This window comes from Salvelinus sp. IW2-2015, linkage group LG8, assembly GCF_002910315.2.
Source record: "Salvelinus sp. IW2-2015 linkage group LG8, ASM291031v2, whole genome shotgun sequence".
Lineage (NCBI taxonomy): Eukaryota > Metazoa > Chordata > Actinopteri > Salmoniformes > Salmonidae > Salvelinus > Salvelinus sp. IW2-2015.
The window spans coordinates 48367573-48376646 of NC_036848.1; positions in this window are offsets into that span (position 1 = coordinate 48367573).

Sequence of the window (9074 nt, forward strand, 5' to 3'; positions counted from 1 at the left end):
GGGTTAACACCCCTACTCTTTCGATAAGTGCCATGGGATATTTAGTGACTACAGAGTCAGGACACCCCTTTAACGTCCCATCTAAAAGAAGGCACCCTGCAAAGGGGCAATGAATCACTACCCTGGGGTATTGTTTTTTTTTTTTTGACCAAAGGAAAGAGTGCCTCTATCTGGCTCTCCAACACAACTTCCAGCAGCATCTGGTCTCCCATTCAGGGACTGAACAGGGCAAGCCCTGCTTAGCTTCAGAGGCAAGCCAGCAGTGCAATTCAGGGTGGCATACTGCTACTGTTGGCTCATCATGCTCTCTTAAAAAAACTAAGGGTTAAAGGTAGGTCGAATGCCTGGTATACTCCAGAATTATCAGAAGTCATTCATAACATAGATGATGCTGAGGGGTGGGATTAAAGAGTTTATGTTTGGTAATGTATTATTGTTATGTGATTGCTTTATATATAATTACCATGTATGCAAAAATGTCTATGTAAAATGTATGTATATGTAGCAGAAAAGCTGTAAAAAACAAACAAAGATAGGTGTCCTCAGAAGAGGAGGGGTGGATGATGGGTTCATTTAAAAAAATATATATATTTTTTTTTAAACACAGGCTTAGGCCCAGACTGGCAAGCTTAAAAGTAACTTAGGAATCATTGTGTAAGACAAATCAGAAAGGCTAAATCTGATTACTATGTAACTGCTCTTTCGGATTGTAATGGGAACCCGGCTAAAATCGGGGAAACTGTCAAATCATTGTAGGGTTCTACCTCCTTCTCTCTGCCACAACAAATTAATTCAGACACTGGCCTCATTGTGGAAGAAAATGCCATTATTGATGCATTCAATCACCATTTTATTTCAGCGGGCTATCTCTTTGAAAGAACTTCTAAGCCTTTTCACAATGATACTGGGCTGAATGCTGATAGGGGAAACTTGCTGAATGATCAGAGAAAGAACAAATTCTTATTTACAATGATGGCCTACCAAGAGGCAAAAGGCCTCCTGCGGGGACTGGGGCTGGGATAAAAAATGTAAATGTAGGACAAGACACACATCACGACAAGACAGACATCACAACACTACATAAAGAGAGACCTAAGATAACAACACAGCATGGTAGCAACATGACAGCAACACGGTAGCGACACAATATGGCAGCAGAACAACATGGTAGCAGCACAAACATGGTACAAACTTTGTTAGGCACAGACACCAGCACAAAGGGCAAAATGGTAGAGACAACAATACATCACACAAAGCTGGCACAAATGTCAGTAAGAGTGTCCATGATTGAATCTTTGACTGTAGAGATAAAAACTGTCCACTTTCAGTGTTTTTTGCAGTTCGTTCCAGTTGTCAGCAGCAGCTAACTGAAAGAGGAGCGACCCAGGGATGTGTGTAAACATCTAGCCGCTCAAGAGCACCCTTAGCTGCCAATCTATAAATTATGTCTCTGTAATCTAGCATGAGTAGGAAGGTCATCTGAATCAGTGTTAGTTTGGCAGCTGGGGTGAAAGAGGAGGACATGAGGACATGTGAACTTGTTTACGTGCTGCTGTGCGGTTTGTTGCTAACGTTACTTTGCTACCTGCCAACTTTACGTTTTTTACTTCCTACATTTTTAATAACCATTTTTATTTTTCCCTCGCTCTACTTTTTTCATTCAACTTTTTCACCTCGGACGCTTTATCTGGACATGGTTCTACAGGACCTCCACCAGCCGAAGCTAAGTAGTAACATTAACATTATGCCTTCTAATTGCAGTCGCTGTACTCGTAATATACAGGAGAACTATCGCCTTATGGTGATGATAGCCGTGCTGCAAGCCCAGCTTCAGACGCAATTGTTGGACAAGGATCATTTCAGTGTAGGAAAGGATGAAACAGCGTCTGTGCCACCAATAAGTACAGATAGTAGTATAAATCCCCTCGCACAGTCTCCGCAGCCAGACAATTTTCTCATGGCTTCTGGAAGGAAATGCTGTCGGAATGCTCAATCGGTGTCGCTCATTCAGCCAACAGAAACTTTCAACCGGTTCTCCCCATTAAGGATCGAGTCGGAGTCAGAAGCCAAGCCTTCTCATGTCTCTCCTCCACCTGTTACTCCCACCATTAGCTCTGGCAAATTGAAAACCCTAGTCATTGGTGACTCCATTACCCGCAGTATTAGACTTAAAAAGAATCATCCAGCGATAATACACTGTTTACCAGGGGGCAGGGCTACCGACGTAAAGGCTAATCTGAAGATGGTGCTGGCTAAGGCTAAAACTGGCGAGTGTAGAGAGTATGGGGATACTATTATCCACGTCGGCATCAACGATGTCAGGATGAAGCAGTCAGAGGTCACCAAGCACAACATAGCATCAGTTTGTAAATCAGCTAGAAAGATGTCGGCATCGAGTAATTGTCTCTGGCCCCCTCTCAGTTAGGGGGAGTGATGAGCTCTACAGCAGAGTCTCACAACTCAATCGCTGGTTGAAAACTGTTTTCTGCCTCTCCCAAAAGATAGAATTTGTWGATAATTGGCCTTCTTTCTGGGACTCACCCACAAACAGGACCAAGCCTGGCCTGCTGAGGAGTGACGGACTCCATCCTAGCTGGAGGGGTGCTCTCATCTTATCTACCAACATAGACAGGGCTTTAACTCCTCTAGCTCCACAATGAGAGAGTGTGCAGGCCAGGCAGCAGGCTGTTAGCCAGCCTGACAGCTTAGTGGAGCCTGCCACTAGCACAGTCAGTGTAGTCAGCTCAGCTATCCCCATTGAGGCTGTGTCTGTGCCTCAATCTAGGTTGGGAAAAACTAAACATGGTGGTGTTCGCTTTAGCAATCTCACTGGAATAAAAACCTCAAACATTCCTGTCACTATTGAAATAGACTGATATCTCACATCTCAAAATAGGGATAATTAATGTTAGATCCCTCACTTCCAAGGCAGTTATAGTCAATTAACTAATCACTGATCATAATCTTGATGTGATTGGCCTGACCGAAACATGGCTTAAGCCTGATGAATTTACTGCGTTAAATAAGGCGTCTCCTGGTTACACTAGTGACCATATCCCCCGCGCATCCCGCAAAGGCGGAGGTGTTGCTAACATTTACGATAGCAAATTTCAATTTACAAAAAAAATGCTTGCGTTTTCGTATTTTGAGCTTCTAGTCATGAAATCTACGCAGCCTACTCAATCACTTTTTATAGCTACTGTTTACAGGACTCCTGGGCCCTATACAGCGTTCCTCACTGAGTTCCCTGAATTCCTATCAGACCTTGTAGTCATGGGAGATAATATTCACATTTTTGCTGATTTTAATATTCACATGGAAAAGTCCACAGACCCACTCCAAAAGGCTTTCGGAGCCATCATCAACTCAGTGGGTTTTGTTCAACATGTCTCCGGACCTACTCACTACCACAGTCATACTCTGGACCTAGTTTTGTCCCGTGGAATAAATATTGTGGATCTTAATGTTTTTCCTTATAATCCTGGAGTATCGGACCACCAATTTATTAAGTTTGCAATCGCAACAAATAATCTGCTTAGACCCCAACCAAGGATCATCAAAAGCCATGCTATAAATTCCCGTTCAACCCAAAGATTCCTAGATGCCCTTCCAGACTCCCTCCACCTACCCAAGGATGTCGTAGTACAAAAATCGGTTAACCACCTAACTGAGGAACTAAATTTAACCTTACGTAATACCTTAAATGAGGTTGCACCCCTGAAAACAAAAAACATTTGTCATAAGAAACTAGCTCCCTGGTATACAGAAAATACCCGAGCCCTGAAGCAAGCTTCCAGAAGATTGGAACGGAAATGGCGCTCATCCGAACTGGAAGTCTTCCGACTAGCTTGGAAAGACAGTACCGTGCAGTATCGAAGAGCCCTCACTGCTGCTCGATCATCCTATTTTTTTCCAACTTAATTGACAAGAATAAGAAGAATCCAAATTGTATTTTTGATACTGTCGCAAAGCTAACTAAAAAGCATTCCCTAAGAGAGGGATGGCTTTCACTTCAGCAGTGATAAATTCATGAACCTCTTTGATGAAAATATCATGATCATTAGAAAGCAAATGACGGACTCTTTAAATCTGCGTATTTCTCCAAAGCTCAGTTGTCCTGAGTCTGCACAACACTGCCAGGACCTAGGATTAAGGGAGACACTCAAGTTTTTTAATCCTATATCTTTTGACACATTCATGAAAATAGTAATGGCCTCTAAACCTTCAATCTGCATACTGGACCCTATTCCAACTAAACTACTGAAAGACCTGCTTCCTGTGCTTGGCCCTCCTATGTTGAACATGATAAACGGCTCCCTATTAGAGGTCGACCGATTAATCGGAATGGCCGATTAATTAGGGCCGATTTCAAGTTTTCATAACAATCGGAAATCGGTATTTTTGGACACCGATTTGGCCGATTTTTTTTTCTCCCACCTTTATTTAATCTTTATTTAACTAGGCAAGTCAGTTAAGAACACATTCTTATTTTCAATGACGGCCTAGGAACGGTGGGTTAACTGCCTTGATCAGGGGCAGAACGACAGATTTTTACCTTGTCAGCTCGGGGGATTCAATCTTGCAACCTTACAGTTAACTAGTCCGACGCTCTAACCACCTGATTACATTGCACTCCACGAGGAGCCTGCCTGTTACGCGAATGCAGTAAGCCAAGGTAAGTTGCTAGCTAGCATTAAACTTATCTTATAAAAAACAATCAATCAATCATAATCACTAGTTAACTACACATGGTTGATGATATTACTAGTTTATCTAGCGTGTCCTGCGTTGCATATAATCGATGCGGTGCGTATCGTGGCTCCAATGTGTACCTAACCATAAACATCAATGCCTTTCTTAAAATCAATACACAGAAGTATATATTTTTAAACTTACATATTTAGCTAAAAGAAATCCAGGTTAGCAGGCAATATTAACCATGTGAAATTGTGTCACTTCTCTTGCGTTCATTGCGCGCAGAGTCAGTGTATATGCAACAGTTTGGGCCGCCTAATTTGCCAGAATTTTACGTAATTATGACATAACATTGAAGGTTGTGCAATGTAACAGGAATATTTAGACTTATGGATGCCACCCGTTAGATAAAATACGGAATGGTTCCGTATTTCACTGAAAGAATAAACATCTTGTTTTCGAGATGATAGTTTCCGGATTCGACCATATTAATGACCTAAGGCTCGTATTTCTGTGTGTTATTATGTTATAACTAAGTCTATGATTTGATAGAGCTGTCTGACTGAGCGGTGGAAGGCAGCAGCAGGCTCGTAAGCATTAATTCAAACCCCACTTTCGTGCGTTTTGCCAGCAGCTCTTCGTTGTGCTTCAAGCATTGCGCTGTTTATGACTTCAAGCCTATCAAGTCCCGAGATTAGGCTGGTGTAACCGATGTGAAATGGCTAGCTAGTTAGCGGGGTGCGCGCTACTAGCGTTTCAAACGTCACTCGCTCTGAGACTTGGAGTGGTTGTTCCCCTTGCTCTGTATGGGTAACGCTGCTTCGAGGGTGGCTGTTGTCGATGTGTTCGTGGTTCGAGCCTAGGTAGGAGCGAGGAGAGGGACGGAAGCTATACTGTTACACTGGCAATACTAAAGTGCCTATAAGAACATACAATAGTCAAAGGTTAATGAAATACAATTGGTATAGAGAGAAATAGTCATATGATTCCTATAATAACTACAACCTAAAACTTCTTACCTGGGAATATTGAAGACTCATGTTAAAAAGGAACCACCAGCTTTCATATGTTCTCATGTTCTGAGCAAGGAACTTAAACGTTAGCTTTCTTACATGGCACATATTGCACTTTTACTTTCTTCTCCAACACTTTGTTTTTGCATTATTTAAACCAAATTGAACATGTTCATTATTTATTTGAGGGTAAATTGATTGTATTGATGTATTATATTAAGTTAAAATAAGTGTTCATTCAGTATTGTTGTAATTGTCATTATTACAAATACATTTAAAAAATCGGCCGATTAATCGGTATCGTTTTTTTTGGTCCTCCAATAATCGGTATCGGTATCGGCGTTGAAAAATCATAATCGGTCGACCTCTACTCCCTATCCACCGGATGTGTACCAAATTCACTAAAAGTGGCAGTAATAAAGCTTCTCTTGAAAAAGCCAAACCTTGATCCAGAAAATATAAAAAACTATCGGCCTATATCGAATCTCCCATTCCTCTCAAAACATTTTGAAAAAGCTGTTGCACATCAACTCACTGCCTTCCTGAAGACAAACAATGTATATGGAACGCTTCAGTCTGGTTTTAGACCCCATCATAGCACTGAGACTGCACTCGTGAAGGTGGTAAATGACCTTTTCATGGCGTCAGACCAAGGCTTTGCATCTGTCCTCCAAGACCTTAGTGCTGCTTTTGACACCATCGATCATAACATTCTTTCGGAGAGATTGGAAACTCAAATTGGTCTATACGGACAAGTTCAATTAATATTGATGGTTGTACAGTCGTCTCAAATTAAACTGTGAAGGACCAACGTCGTTGCTCTGGACCCTGATCTCTCTTTTAAAGAACATATCAAGACTATTGCAAAAATCATTGCAAAAATCTGAAACCTTCTGTCCAAAACTTATGCAGAAAAGTTAATCCATGCTTTTGTCACTTCTAGATTAGACTACTGGAATGCTCTACTTTCTGGCTATCTGGATAAAGCACTAAATAAACTTCAGTTAGTGCTAAACACGGCTGATAGAATCTTGATTAGAACCAAACATATTTAGCATATTACTCCAGGGCTAGCCTATCTACACTGGCTTCCTGTAAAGCCTAGGGCTGGTTTCTAGGTTTTACTGCTAACCTAGAGAGCCTTACATGGGCTTGCTCCTACCTATCTCTCAGATTTGGTCCTGCCGTACATACCTACACGTACGCTACGGTCACAAGACGCAGGCCTTCCTTATTGTCCCTAGAATTTTTAAGCAAACAGCTGGAGGAAGGGCTTTCTCCTATAGATCTACATTTTTATGGAATGGTCTGCCTATCCATGTGAGAGACTCAGACTCAGTCTTGACCTTTAAGTCTTTATTGAAGACTCATCTCATCTCACAGCTAAGATGGCGCCGGAGAAGATGGCAGACGTTTTATGCGCCCCCACCCGATTGTGTTTTTTTGCTTGTTTATTTGCATTTGTAACAATTTATTTTGCTTATTTTGTACATGATGTTGCCGTTACTGTCTCTTATGACCGAAAATAACTTCTAGACATCAGGACTGTGATTACTCACCATAGACTAGCAGAATCCTCTTTTTCCTTTCACAACTCTGACGAGCCTGACGCAAAGGTTACACTGCTTCCTCGGGAACAGGCACCGATCCCCGTGACCTGCGTGAAGAGGAGGCGGAGAAAGAGGGGCCGAAGGTCGGGCTGCCTTTTGAGAATTCGTAGGCGATCGAATAAACCCCCACTTCCCTCCATTCTGCTAGAAAACGTGCAATCTTTGGACAATAAAATCGACGATTTAGGCAGAAGATTAAACTACCAACGGGACATTAAAAATTGGAACATCTTATGCTCCACGGAGTCGTGGCTGAATGACGACAACATCAACATACAGCTGGCTGGTTATACAATGTACCGGCAGGATAGAACGGCGGCGTCTGGTAAGACATTTTCAACCTCTATCTGTCCGAGTCTGTACTAACAACATGTTTTAAGCAGACCACCATAGTCCCTGTGCCCAAGAACACTAAGGTAACCTGCCTAAATGACTACCGACGTATGTAGCCATGAAGTGTTTGAAACGCTGGTCATGGCTCACATAAACACAATCATCCCAGAAACTCTAGACCCAATACAATTTGCATACCGCCCCAACAAATCCACAGATGATGCAATCTCCATTGCACTCCATAGTGCCCTTTCCCACCTGGACAAAAGGAACACCTATGTGAGAATGCTATTCATTGACTACAGCTCAGCATTCAACACCATAGTGCCCTCAAAGCTCATCAATAAGCTAAGGACCCTTGGACTAAGCACCTCCCTCTACAACTGGATCCTGGACTTCCTGACGGGCCATCGTGGTAAGGGTAGGTAACAATACATCCGCCACGCTCAGTCCCCTCCTGTACTCTCTGTTCACTCATGACTGCACGGCCAGGCACGACCCCAACACCATCATTACATTTGCCTACCCCTAATCACGGACAACGAGATGATTGTGGACTACAGGAAAAAGAGGACCGAGCACACCCCCATTCTCATCGACGGGGCTGCAGTGGAGCAGGTTGAGAGCTTCTCCACAACCCCGACAAACTTACATGATCCAAGCACACCAAGACAGTCGTGAAGAGGGCACAACAAAACCTATTCCCCCTCAGGAGACTGAAAAGATTTGGCATGGGTCCTCAGATCCTCAAAAGGTTCTACAGCTGCACCATCGAGAGCATCCTGGCTGGTTGCATCACTGCCTGGTATGGCAACTGCTCGGCCTCCGACCACAAGGCACTACAGAGGGTAGTGCGAACGGCCCAGTACATCACTGGGACCAAGCTTCCTGCCATCCAGGACCTCTATACCAGGCAGTGTCAGAGGAAGGCCCTAAAAATTGTCAAAGATTCCAGCCACCATAGTCATAGACTTCTCTTTTTTCTACTGAACAGCAAGCAGTACCGGAGCGTCAAGTCTAGGTCCAAGATGCTTCTAAACAGCTTCTACCCCCAAGCCATAAGACTCCTGAACATCTAGTCAAATGGCTACCCAGACTATTTGTAGTGCTCCCTCTCTCACCCCCTCTTTACACCACTGCTACTCTCTGTCATCTATGCATAGTCACTTTAATAACTCTACCTACATGTACATACTACCTCAAATAACCGGTGCCCCCGCACATTGACTATGTATCGGTACCCCCCTGTATATATTCTCGCTATTGTTATTTCACTGCTGCTCTTTAATTACTTGTTACTTTTATATCTTATTCTTATCTGTATTTTTTTTAAACTTCCTTGTTGGTTAGGGGCTCGTAAGTAAGCATTTCACTTTAAGGTCTACACCTGGTTATATCCTGCCTGATTGGCCCTGTCCGGGGG